The sequence below is a fragment of the Azolla caroliniana genome, unplaced genomic scaffold (assembly GCF_043228905.1).
Source record: "Azolla caroliniana isolate FFs.n. ecotype wild unplaced genomic scaffold, voAzoCaro1.0.p SCAF_4, whole genome shotgun sequence".
NCBI lineage: Eukaryota > Viridiplantae > Streptophyta > Polypodiopsida > Salviniales > Salviniaceae > Azolla > Azolla caroliniana.
The window spans coordinates 21,334,985-21,349,721 of record NW_028230439.1 but is presented as its reverse complement, the minus strand read 5'-3'; positions in this window follow the sequence as shown (position 1 = coordinate 21,349,721).

The following is a 14,737-nucleotide window of genomic DNA, read 5'->3' as shown; positions in this document are numbered from 1 at the left end:
AGATTGGTAGAAATAATGAATGCTAGTAATTAACCATGGTACAATTTGATAACTTGTGGGAATCTCAATCTCAAACTCATTTAAACTTAATCAAAACAAATGATGAAACCTTTAAACCAGTTTTGCTCAAACAAAATGGCTCAAAAGATCAACAAACCCACGAGCTACGGTTTTGTGGTTCAATTTTGACTCGAACTAAATATTGGCAATGGTATACTCAAATATTCAAGAAAGGTTATTTTTTTAAAGCTCAAAAGAAGACTAAAAAGAATTGTTGGTATTCAATCTTAAAACTTGATAATGTGTAATACGTACATAGTGGCATAATCTTTATATTTAGTAAATATTTCAAAAATGTCCTCCCAAATTGTTAAGATTTTTAAGCCACGGTTTGAAGCCACATAAACTTCAAACCATTAGGCCGATAAAATCTCAAACGGAACCCTTAAACCCTTAAGCAAACCAAGCCGTTTGCAAATTTGTAAGCCTAAACCAACTGAACCAGGTAGTTAACTCATGGTTTCAAAGTTTACGTCAACTCGAACCAAAGCATTGCTAGTTCATAAATAATGGGAGGGATTGCCTTGGTTGATGCAAAATCCCCATTAGCTTTGATTCTTTTTGTGACAAATGTCAACGTTGCTAAGAACTTCCAAAACATTTCGCCAAGTTTCTATCACCAAAATCTTTGCATCCTCCTATCCTTCATATTAGGTGTTCCTTCTAAGTCCTATATTTTATATGCTAAAATTGTATGTTTTTACAAGTTTACGTACTAGACCTCTTTTTAGGTACTAGAAATTTTTATGGAGTCTTGAACATCTCTTCTGAACTTCAATTTAAATAAATAAATCACAAATCTATTTCACATATAATGGGTTTTCCCGCAATTTTTAGAATTTCTTAATTTTCTTCTTTTTCATGGTAATCATTCATTGGCAACAAAACAAGATTGTCCTTAATTTTAAGTGAGTAACATAAAGAGAGAAAGGATAAAAGGGAAAAATCAAATAAAGAGGAGGCATTAACTAGGGAACTACAAGCTTTTGTAATATTGAAATCCCACATGCCCGTGTCATGGCCTAGGCAGGTTCATGATTGATGTACACTCCACCCCGACAACTATCGATGACATGGACATGGACATCAGTACCTAAGTGACATTTGTCATACAATGAAAAAGGGACGAAAAGGCACCAAAGATAGAGAAACCTTGTGAAATGACTTTAAAGATTAAAAGAGGACACAAATGTAATTATGTTAATTGTACAAGAATTATCAAGGTGAAATTACAAACCTCTTACTTCTTCACTTTTTCATATTGAGTTCTCTCTATTTTTTGTAAATAATACCTTTCATTACAAAAGAAAACACCACCATGACCAACTTTAAATACTTGGGGGTCTAAATTCTATGAACTCAATACCGCTCTACACACTAATACAAACGACTAATATGATAACATGTAACCTTGCACAACTCTCTCTCTCTCTCTCTCTCTCTCTCTCTCTCTCTCTCTCTCTCTCTCTCTCTCTCTCTCTCTCTCTCTTTGGTGAAAACACACAATTATATTAATAAATGTGTGTAACAAACACTACTTACAATGGGTGTGACAATGGAGTATGGTCACTCACTAACTACACTACATGGGTAGTGGAACATGTTGAATTGCCAATAGGCAAGACGAACAGTCCACTGAGGAAAGAATTTCCACTTGCTCCAATAAAGAAATTTGCCACATTAGTACTCCCTTCAACTTTTGTAGATATGCTTTCACTCCATGTCTACCATCGAATACAAAAGCGTTGCGCATGTTCCAATTATGGCGCAATCCCCAATATCTCAGAAATAGAAAAACGATCTCCATCTCTGATTTTGGGTCAACCTGTGTAACTTTTGCAAACACCCAATGTCTCGGTGTCAAATAACACCATGATAAAAGTTGCCAAATTTCTTTCTCTCTCTCTCTCTCTCACACACACACACACACACACACACACACACACACACACACACACCAAGGCTTACCATCAAGTGACATAACTCATAATATAGATATTTATATTTTTGCTTGAAGCTTGGGAACATCAAGCCAAGTGGCTACATCATAACATCTACATGACCCTATAGAAGTAATATTGGGCGAGCTGGAGTGGCATGTAATGATTGTGATAGTTCTATGTGTGTTACATCGCACATACATCTATATATCGTCCTCCATACCAATATCATTTGCTAAGGGGTACAAACCATTGTATAACAAACCAATCAAGAGTGATTGTCAATTGCTCTCGAACCAATAGATCCACAAACCCTAACCTCACGAAATCTCACTCACACTTCCTTGTGCTAACGCTATTTACGAAGCTAACTAAGCCCTTGAAAATGTCTAAACATCAAGCATACATGTATATAAAGACAAGCATTGTCCATAGTAACATAACCACACCTTATTAACAGAAAGAATCTATCACGTTCTCTATCCGTGACAGAATCCACATAACAAATATAAAAGGAAAAATGGTTAGGGGTTTGGCTCATTAATACTTAACTTACCATTAGGAGTCAGCAACGGCTCGGCTCAAGCCTAAAATGAGTTGTTAAACCGTTTTTAAACGATTTTCCAGTTTGTCGGTTCGATTCAATTTGATTCATGCTTGAGCTTCCCAAACTAGTTTGAGCTCGGTTTGGCATGGCTCAACCTGAGTTGAACCGTTTTGGGCCAAACAGGTTCCTAAACAATGATAGTGAAATGTGGAAGACAATGATAATGTAAAGGTGTCAGATTTGATGTGTTACTTAGAAGATTGTATTGTCCTAGATTATGGTATGCTTCATGTACACATGCTTAAATGCACAAACTTGCATATTCTTTATGGTATCCATGTGCTTCCGATAACTAATATTTTGATGTGTCTTCTAGCCTTGGGAGAAGGAAGTGTAGTTGTGTATGTATTGGTGAAAGAATGTGATGCATCCATGTGAATACATTAAGTCTTGGCACATTATCACATAACTTCAACCACAAGCCCTTATGCTTGGTTGTTGCAACAAAAACCTCACAAATTAACAAATGTATTAGAGTACATAAGGAAAAGAGGTACATTATGTGACCTCTTTGGAAAAGCTAATCTACATGTAAATGAGGTTGAGAGTTATGTCATGAACCTCTCCCTTACTAATAATGTGAAAACAAGGAGCAATTGAAGGATGCCATTCTTAAGGTAGGGTATTAGCATTTTAGTGCATGTGTAGGTGGACATCAAATGCTTAGTTTCCCATGCAATGCGTGGTTTGAGGAGGAATGCAATGGCTACCACCAAAATGTTCAAGCTTGCAAAAGATAAAAATGAGAAAGCCCTAACATTGTATCAATATTAATTACAAGTGAGGAGAAAGACATGGCAATACTATCAAATGCAAGAAAAGAAGAAAACACAAATGTTTAAACTCCAACCAAAAGTAGCATGGAGACATCTCAAGGGTGAAAAGGTGGATAGGTGAACAACGAACAATATGTACATAAGCTTTATATGCATGATAGGATAATGCCTATGACATTCAGTATTGAAACACCATTTAAGGCATGTGTATCTATTGAAGATGTTAATAGAGGGGGAAAAAGATGAAGCATCCTTCGTTGTTGAAACAAACTTGCATGCCTTGCTCCACGATTTGGCCGACTGAGACCAAATTCTTTGTTATTGTAGGCACATGCAGGACATTCTTGATGCAATTTTTTTGGCCGTCGTTGCCAAATGGAACGTTGCCGATGTGCCGAATGGGATGTGTGGTGTCGTCTCCCGTCTCTATGTAGTCGGGTTGATCCGATGTCCTTAGGTCACGAAACCACTCTTGGTGTGACACCATATGATGTGAGGCGCCGAAGTCGACGAACCACACATCTTCTGAGTTGGAGGTGCTTCTGGAGTCGGAGGCCGACATAGAAATCTCTCTATGTCTCATTACGAATAGTCCACAATAGTCGTCGTATTCGGAATTGGTGGCGTAGTTTGTGAGTTGTTGGCTTGTGGAAGCCGACTCACTTCTTTTCTTCTGACACTCCTCTTCACGATGACCAATTTTCCTACAATAGGTGCAAGTAAGTGGCATTGTTTGCCTATTTTGATCAGCATTGAAGCTCCCCCTTCTTACGAAGGTTCCTCGATGGCTTCCGTCTTGTTGTCAAAGGTTTGAGTTCCCTTCGTGAGATCGGTCGAATTAACCTCTTCTACCACCGCGACCTTGTCCTCGGCCACCATCCGAATTCGAAAAGAACATTTGTCCTTCCAATGTCTTGGTCTTGGTTTGAACGCGGTTCTCTTCGACCAATAAATAACATTGATTGGAAGTCGAAGAATGAAGGATGATTTTCTCTTGCTAAGAAGCCGTTCTTATCGGGTCGAACTGATGTGTGAGGCCACCCAAGCATACTTGAACCATCTCGTCTTCGTCGACGTTTATGTTGATGAAGCTAAGCGAGTCGCAAATGCTCTTGACATGAGCATATCTTTTTGTTGAATGTTATTCAACTCTTGCTGGAGTTTAAGCTTGCGGACGATCGTGTTGGCGGCGAAAATTTTCTTTAAGTTCACCCACCCTTCTTTAGGTGTCTTGGCATCTCGAATGTGGCTAAGCATGTGGTCGTAGACACATGTTGCCAAGCAATACATTACCCAACTCGCTCCTTGCTCCCACGTTGGGTAGTTGGGGTTTGTGATGTCGGGTTTGTTTTCGAGTGCACCAGTAATGTAGCTCCAATACTCTTGGCCGACTAGGTATTGGTTCATCTTGTACTCCCAAGATGAATAATTGCTCCGGTCTAGCTTTTCACTAGGGAGCAAGCTACCCATTTGTGTGCTCATGTTGATGTAGTGTCTTCCTTTGGTCATGTACACATGCTACATAGCGGCACTGCGGTAGTGGATAGCCGAATGTGTCATTGGTGTCTCGAACACACAATCATGGAGTCGGGTGGGCTTAGTGGATGTACTAAACCACACGCTTTGATACCATCTTAATAGTTGTCATTATGAAGAGATACATTTTGGGTTACAAGGATTTGAACCCACAACGTCTTGGTCTATGTGTTCTACCTTTTACCATTGTAATAACATATATGATGACATATAGTTTTAATAATTATATTATTAGTTATTACAAGATATTTAGAGTATTCTAGAAAATTCTAGAGTATTCCATGATTAAATTAAATATCATAAATATCATAAATATCATAAATATTCTAGAACATTCTAGAATACTCCATAAGGACCTATAAATATGTGTCTATTGTTTCATTACAACCCATTCGGTTCAACACCAATCTTTAGCCCTTAGCTCACTCTTTGTAAACCTTGTTTTCTGATAATATAAACTCATTTCCATTTCCTATCTTATTTCTTTCCTCTCTCTACCTTCTATCTTTGTCTTTTTTCCCTCTCTTTCTCTTTCTCTCTCTCTCTCACCTACTCACGAGTCACGACAGTTTGAACTGAATTATCTTTTGTTCCTCTTCCTATAACCCTAGCAAACTTTCTTCTTTTTCCTTCTTTCTTTTTCCCTCTCGTCATAAGTTATGGAGCTCGTTAGCAAACAAGAATATATGTGTGTCCTTTTTGAGCTTGACATGCGCACGACTAAGTTTGTGGCATTAGAGCACGAAAATCAAAGGCTACTCGGGGACCTACACCACGTGAGTACTGAGAAAGCTCACCAATATGAGGAGTTATCACAATGGATTCATCAACTCGAGGCTACTATATTAACATTACGAGAACAAGTGACGAGGGTTCAAAACTCCCTAAGGGAACCAAAGATTAGCCTCCCTGCCAAGTTTGATGGTACACGATCTCTGTTTCAAGGTATCTTGAATCAAGTCCATTTGGTGATTCAGTTGCATCCCAATCGGTACCCAACTGATGCTACTCGTGTGGGATTAGTAGGAATCTTGCTAAGCGATACAACATTGGCATGGTTTGCACCACTTCTCGAAAAGAAATCACCGTTGTTGGAGGATTTCGAGGCGTTCGTTAAGGAGTTTCAAGCTAGTTTTGGAGACACCGATAGCACTAAAATGACAATAAACAAGATTCGAAGACTCCGACAAGGAGATCGTCCCGCTTCAGCTTATGCAGCAGATTTTCGTCTCTTGGCATGCGACATCCCTTGGGATGAGGTAGCCTTAATGGATCAATTTTGTCAGGGTTTGCGTAACGATGTCAAAGATCTTCTTCTTACTTTCCATGAAGATCTGAAGTCTCTTACAGATGCAATTAGTCGAGCTGTGCGATTTGAATAACGTTCTGAATGCCAACAAATGCTGTCAACCGGAATAGAGTCAACACAACGTCGAGGGCCCTTATCAGATGTTGAGAAACAACGACGTCGAGCGCACATTATATGTCTATATTGCGGTGGTCTGGGACATATAAACCCTGGCGTCAAGTATACCAACTAAGTGCACATGATAACCCTACCTCGAGTACTATTATCACTTCTAATAAAGTAAGCCTAATAGCCCATGCGTGTTACCGGCCGGCAAGGAGTCCAAAATACGGAGTGAAGGAATTAATTATTATATGAGGATAGTGTGGACGGACGGACTGGAAACGGTATGCCGTTCCAGATCCGGACGGATCCCGAATAGGTGCGAGAGGCACCGTTTTGTACTACGGGCCGGAAACCTATTTAAAGGCCCGGACCCCATTGTAATAGCAGCGGATAATTAGTAGAGCTTATGTTGTTTATACTTCTGTCTTGATTTCCGTTCTGTAATTACTGTTATATCTTACGCGTGTAATTAACCAAAGCAATCTAGTAGTGTAACCTACGTAAGTCGGTGTAATCATTGAATCTTAATCCTATGCCGTAATCACCCTTTGGTGAAGTGTCTCCGTGACACCTTGTGTTAGGCCTTGTCCGGCTAAGAGAGTAACACAGTTTTGGCGACCACGATTCCTGCTTACTCGCAGCGAACGACGGTAATGGATGACTAGACCAACGCACGACTTGGTTACAGACCGAGCTCGACGCATCGCCGAACGGCAAAGACGGCGTGAGACTTTCCAGCAAGCAGCGCAGGAAATTCGCTCGGATCGTTCGTTCTCCAACGAGATCCGGAGAGTCGCGGAGGAATCTCTCCGGTTACGGCAAACTCGCAACCAGGACGACGGAAGCAGTCTAAGTAGTCTCCGGGAAACCGAACGACTCCTGGAGGCGCTGGCAAGCGGAGAAAACGAGGCAGAAGCCTTTTCAGCCTACGAATCGGATTCCGAAGGGGGATACAGCGTGCACACGAACTACCGGAGCAGCAACGATACCCCCGGCGGCCCGGAAGACGACGGATCGGATACCGTGCCGACTCCAGAACCGGAACCGCTCAACCAGGGCTACCCGGAACCGCAAACGGAAGCCGTCAACCCACCAACACCGGAAGTGGAAGAAGCAAAGCCACCAACACCAACGAAAGGGCCGGCAAAGGTACCGGAAGAAGAGCCGGAAAAAGAACCCGAAAAAGGACCGGCAAAAGAACCGGAGAAAGTACCGGAAAAATATCAACAAACGCCACTAAACCGCGGCTTCATACTGGACGACGACATGCCGTTCCAATACTCAAAGTACCGCGATGATCCGGATGCGGAAGCACATGTGGATGACTTCGAGCAGACATGGGAAGCAAATCACACGTCCCAGCGAATGACACCGGAGGAAGAAGAACGCTCGAAGATAGCGGAATTCGGAGTCACGTTGGAGGGACCAGCGACACGATGGCGGCGGTCGCAGGACCCGGCGACCATCACAACATTTGCAGAATTAAAGGCAAAATTCTTGCATTTTTTCCACAAGGAGGTCGACCAGACGACAATGGTGGGCCTGTTTTATACGATCCGGCAGGAGGCAGGGGAAAGCATTCCCCAATTCGTCATCCGTTTCCAACGAATGCATAGCCAGCTTGCCCGTGCACCCCCGGAGGAGGAATTACGGACGATATTTTTAAACGCACTCCGGGAACCGTTACGCACGGTGTGTACGGTAATCGACTTTCGAGGATGCACCATCGATCAGGTCATTGACCGGGTCAGAGAAATGGAAAAGACAAGCTCATGGCTTACGCTGGGAACACTGCAACGGGCGTTACCCACCGAGGAAGATCTCCGGTTCCGGCAGGCAGTTCAATGCACAATCTGCTTGAATGCCGGACACTCGGCAGTAGAGTGCACCATGCGCACTCAGTGTGTGATTTGTCAATCCAAGAGTCATACAACGGACCGGTGCGAGTACAACCTGTTAAATCGACAAGCACCACCCGTCCGACGGATCGAGCCAAGAAGCAGCCGAGACGAAGATGACGATCGTTGGCAAAGAGGGAACCGGTACCCACCGGCACAAGATGTCCGGAACGGAGACAGGCAAGAGAATGATGGCCGGTACGGGAATCGGCGTGATAACTACGACCGGTATGAGCGATCGGACCGTTATCGGGAGCCCAACAGGCGACACGAGCAATACGACAGAGACCATTCGCCTAGTTACCGACGGCACCAGGAGGACTATGGCCGATTTTACGATCCACCACGACCGGACTACCGAAATAAGAATAAGAATAATAAGAAACGTAACTTCAAGAAAGGTGGTCACCCTAGGGACCCGGAACATGGAATCCCAAGGAGCCAACCGGCACAGAACGCACCACTCGCTACGGGACCAACTCCGGCTACCAGCAATGCTGAATCCAGCAATACCCGTAAAGAGTACTGCTACTACTGCAGGCAGGAAGGCCACTACAGTAACCAGTGCCCGGTAAAGAGCTACGAGAAACGACCAGCAGTTAATATGGTGGTCCCGGAAGTGACGGATGTACAGCAAGTAACCACACGGTCGAAAGGCAGGGACAAAGAGTGGGAAACACAAGAGGCCATACGAAAACAGGCGACGGAATGGGTGAAGGAAGCCAATGAAAGAAACGTCGCGGACGCGGAACGGCAAAAGGCAAATACCATAGGGAGTGCCGGCGGTAGCCACCCAGAAAACGAGACATGGCAAGCACTGCAAGAATGTCAGATCACGTTGCCGTTAGGAAGACTCTTGCAGCTCGTGCCGCGATTTACGGAAGGGCTAAAAACGGGCATGACAGACGGCACAGCCCCACCGGCACCAGTCCTTTTCTCGAATCCGGAGGAGGGACCGACGGTGGTGGACACTAGTAGTCCGGTGATCACAGCTATTGTCAAAGGGCACGAACTTCCCGGCACAGTAATCGATGGAGGTTCCGGAGTGAACGTAATAAGCCTTCGCACGTGTGATGCCTTGGGTATACATGAATGGGAGCCATGTCCGTTCTGGCTACGGATGGCGGATACGAGCTCTGTACGGCCGACGGGCTTAATACGGAAATTGGAAGTCACCATAGGAGGCCACACATTTCACATCTCGGCTGTAGTGCTGCAGCTACAGGCACAAGGCGCGTACCCACTGCTGCTGGGCAGACCATGGTTGAAAACAGCACACATCAAGCAAAATTGGCGAAAAAATATGATTACCTTCCGGCGCGGAAAAGCCAAGGTCCGGGTACCGACACAACCACGGACGAGCAACGGTAAGGAATGCACACCGCTGTATGCGGAATGTGTGAACATGCTTGAAGGATTGGCAGACGACGAAGAAGCCCAGTACTTGGAGGAACATCCGAGGATCGTACCACTCTTCGAGATTGATGTAGCTGAAGCCGTCGCCGCATACTTGCCGCAGCGGGACGACGACACCGAAGCCGAACCAGACAAAGATGCGATTCGGGAATTACGGCAAGCACAGGAAGCATTGGAACGGGAAATGGCCGTTTCCCAACGGGTAAAAGCATCCCAGCTCGACGAAGTGAACCTAGGAAGCAAGGACGAATCAAAGCCGGTTCACATCGCCAAAGAAATGAAGCCGGAAGATAAAGCGGCGATGATCAAACTGCTTACGGAGTTTAGCGACGTATTCGCCTGGTCATACGAAGACATGCGAGGGCTGGACCCTCAATTATATCAGCATCAAATCCACTTAGGCAAGGACGCGAAACCAGTGGCGCAACGACGATACCGAATGAACCCCAACTACGCCGCCAAAGTAAAAGAGGAAATCGACAAACTCCTAAGAGTGGGCTTCATCCGGCCGGTAAAGAAAGCGACGTGGCTGAGCCCCATCGTCGTCGTCCCCAAGAAAAACGGTAAAATCCGTGTGTGTGTTGATTACAGGAAACTAAATGCCGCCACAATTACGGATGCATTCCCTCTTCCGTTCACGGACGGAGTACTGGATGCCGTCGCCGGTCATGAAGTTTATAGCTTTTTAGACGGGTTCAGCGGGTACAATCAAATCCGGATGCACCCGGACGACCAGGAAAAGACAGCGTTCGTCACCGAATGGGGGGTGTTCGTGGCAGAAGTCATGATGTTCGGCCTAAAAACGGCACCAGCAACTTTCCAGCGAATTATCATGGAGATCTTCGGCGAATACATCCCTGCCTTCATGCAAGTTTTCCTGGATGATTTTGCAGTCTATAGCCGGGGAAAAGACCATTTGCAGCACCTACGGTTATGCCTTGAAAAGTGTAGGTTATACCGGCTAAGCTTAAACCCAGCAAAATGCATCTTTGGGGTTTCAAGTGGAATATTGCTGGGACACATCGTAAGTAAGGAGGGCATTGCGGTCGACCCGGACAAAGTAAACGCCATACTAGGGGCACCGGCGCCGAAAACGGCCAAAGCACTAAGCCGATTCCTAGGACAAATCCGGTGGCACAGCCGGATGCTCCGTCACTTGGCGGACTTGGCGACACCATTACACACCGCGGTACATCGGACACCGTTCCAATGGACGGATACGGAGGATAAGGCATACAATGCCCTGAAGGTTCTTTTATCGCAAGCACCCGTCGTGCAGCCTCCGGATTGGAGCAAGGAATTTCACGTGTTCGTGGACGCGTCCGACATCGCTATTGGCAGCGCTTTAATGCAGCTTACGGAGCCCAAATGGTACCGGCCGGTATATTACGCCAGCCGGAAGCTGTCCCAAGCGGAGAAGAACTATTCAACGACGGAACGGGAGGCTCTGGGCATGATCTACAGTGTAACAAAGTTTCGTCACTACCTATTGGGAAGGAAGTTCTCCTTCCATGTGGATCACTCGGCGCTCCTCTACTTAGTTTCCAAGGCGTCCCTGACCGGTAAGTTGGCCCGTTGGACCTTGCTGTTGCAGGAGTTCGAATTCGAGATTTTCCACCGGCCCGGTATCCAGCATGCCGTAGCAGACTACCTGAGCCGGTTAGAGTCCGGAGAACCAGGCGACGGAGTAGCGGATGAATTTCCGGACGCGGAGTTATTCCGTATCACCCCGGAAACGGCAGCGGACGACACGGTGGCATCAGAAGATAAATGGCTGACAAACATGCACCAGTTCCTAAGCACGGGCCTGCCACCGGAGGAAATGAACCGGGACGAGAGGAAACGACTGGCGGTGCAGAGCCGCAATTTCTGTCTGTTACGGGACACTCTCTACCACAAAGGAGCAGATGGAATATGGCGACGGGCAGTCCGTAGTGACGAGAAAGAAGTAATCTTACGGGAAGCACACTGTGGGGTTGCCGGAGGACACTATGCCGGGGAAGCGACGGCGAGGAAAGTATGGCAGAGCGGCTTGTGGTGGCCCACGACGTTAAAAGACGCCGTCAAGTATGCTAAGGAATGTGACCTATGCCAACGAATGGGCCAGCCTACGGAGCAAGCACGAATGCCACACCAACCGGTACTTCCACTAGAGCCATTCCAGAAGTGGGGGTTGGATTTTGTCGGACCGTTCAAGCCACCGGCAATAAGAACGGGTAATCGTTATGTCATCGTGGCAACGGATTATTGCACGAAATGGGTGGAAGCTAAGGCCCTGAGAGACAACACCGCGTCATCCACAGCAAAATTCCTGTACGAAAACATTTGGTGCCGATATGGATGTCCGATTGAACTGATCAGCGACCAAGGAGGGCATTTCCTCGGCCAGGTAGTGGAAAGTTTAACAACGTTCTATGCCGTGGTGCATAAAAGAAGCACACCGTACTACCCACAGGCGAACGGGTTAGCGGAATCCACCAACAAAACGCTGCAGAACATTCTCCGCAAAATCGTCAACGAAAACCGGACGGACTGGGATACAAAGCTCAATAGCGCGCTATGGGCGTACAGAACGGCATACAAAACAAGTATCCGGACAACGCCGTTCCGGTTAGCATTCGGCTTAGAAGCGGTCATGCCGGTCGAGTTTCAGGTACCAAGCTTACGGATCCAACTACGGGAACGGCTGAATGAAAAGAAGTCGGAGGAAATGCGGCTAGCAGCACTATGCGAACTGGAGGAGCAACGGCTGGCCAGCATCCTCCACATGGAACTGGAGCAACGACGACGGAAAGCGTTCGTTGACCGTCACCGGAAAGGTAACGAAAAGATGTTCGAAATCGGAAAGCCGGTTCTAGTCTTCCAAACGAGGATGGGCAAAATGCCGGGTAAACTCCGGTTCAGATGGACAGGCCCGTATTGGCTGACACGGGAATACAACGGGTCCTATCAGATAGGGACACTTGCCGGTGAAGTACTAGGCAAGTGGGTGAACGGATTTCGACTAAAGCCCTATAAAGGACCGATGCCAAAGAACCCGTTTATGCAGCGCACCGGCACTACACCAGGAACCTGTCCGGGATCGGTACGGATCGATCCGGAAGAAAAAGACGACGGGGAACCCGTAGCAGAGACGAAGGAAGACACGGCAACCCGTAAGGAAAACGGTCAGGGTCCGAAGGGACCTACGGATGTGTAAGGTCACACACCGTCAGTAAATATTTAAAAAAAAAAAAAAAAAAAAAAAAAAAAAAAAAAAAAAATCATTAAAAATCGAGGTATGAACGGGTGTAAAAGCAAGGCGCGAAAAGGTACGTAGTGGGCATTTAAGAGACGCCACGCTACTTAATACTAAATTGGTACACGACGTGTGCATGCTCGAAAAAGGCGCCAAAACGCACAAAGAAGAAGCAGAACGCATGGAGACGTTTTCATTTCGCGAGCCAAGAAGCACAGAAGCACCAAGACAGTGGAAGCTGAGCAAACGCGAACCTGCACGCAGAGAACCCCCGCGCTCAGAACGCTCTCTCTCTCGCTCTCACCCTCATCACCACTCTACCTCGCCATCTTCCATCGACCTTGAAGCAGACATGGAACCGCAAACGCTGTCGGAGGCGGCCAGGAAATGGTTCAGGCAAAACGGACTGGAGGGGTTCTTGGCCATCATGGAGGCACCGCCGCACAGAGAAGCAGACCGGGTCATCAAGGAGCTCGCCACAGAGGTCATCACCGAGGAAGCGATCCGCGCGCTAACAGGCCTTCCGGAGGGAGGAATCTTTCAGATCGATAACCCAACCTCGGACCAACTCACCCGATATTTCGGTGAGTACTCTGTTGCCGGCAAAGGCTATCGGACGCAAGGCGGCGAAGATCCGCTATTCAGGGAGATAGCTCGAGTGCTCCATGAGTACGGTCACGTGTACCCCCGACCCCCTGTCATGCCAAAAAATCGGGCAGGGATGATCATAGCCACCTATGAAGGGGTCAAGGTGGACTGGCCGGTGCTGATTGCAGACGGGCTGTGCATGGCAATCGACATGGTACGAGGGAAGGACGGCAAGGAGGGCCGGAAGCTGTGGCACGCCGTAGCTCAATGGATAACATTGCTCGTGCCGCCGGTGGAGACCGTCCAGCCAAAGAAGCGGCCAAGAGTATCGGAAGGGAGCACCTCGAAGCCGGCGTCCAAACGACAGCAGCTGCTGGCGTCAAAGGCGACGAAAGGGAAGAAACGGGCCCCAGAACCGGAGGAGGTGTCACCGGTCCGACCCGTCAAGATAACCTTACGGAGACCAGGACAGAAGGAACCGGAACCCTTGACGGCACAGAAACATGCCGTGACACAGGAAGAGGAAACGGAGGAGCCAGAAGAGCACCTCCAACGACGGTCGAGAAGTAGGACCGCCGAGACAGGAGGGGAGCGGTCGTACCCGCGAGAGGCAGAGACGCCCCCAACTCAACCTGAGCAAACCACAAGGGAAGAACCGGAACCGGTACGTAGGGAACCGGTCTTGTCGACTTCTATAGAAGAAGTCAGTCCAACGGCTCCGGAGACGGCGAGAACCGGAACTCAACAGCCGGCGAGCCCAGCCAGAGCACACGGCGGCCAAGGAGTAGAACCAGAACGGCATATGCAGGCAATCAGGCCAGACAATTCCACGGTGAATGAGGCGACTCGACCAGTACAGCAACAGGGCACCAGTAGCATGTGGCTACGGTGGGTAGGCGAGCAAATCGCCGGAGTGGTCGAGTATATAGAGGCGGAAGAGAGAACGCACCAGGAACGGTTGCTCGTCACAACCGTAGATCTAGAGACGGCCCGGTCCAGAATCCGGAGCCTTGAAGAAGACTTGGACAGGGTCACAAGGGAAACACAAGTCCAAGCACCGGTGACTCCGGGCAATGTACAGAATAAAGTATCAAATCAACCTGTACATAGCAATCAGACCCCGGCAACGGAAACCGTTCCGGAGAGAAATGCGGCGCAAGCCCAAGAGCTTGCGGATTTAAAGGATGAGCTTGCTGCCCAAGAAGCGCTGAGGAGCCGCGAAAGAGAATTGAAGACGGCAGCGGAGGCAGAACTCAAAAAGACT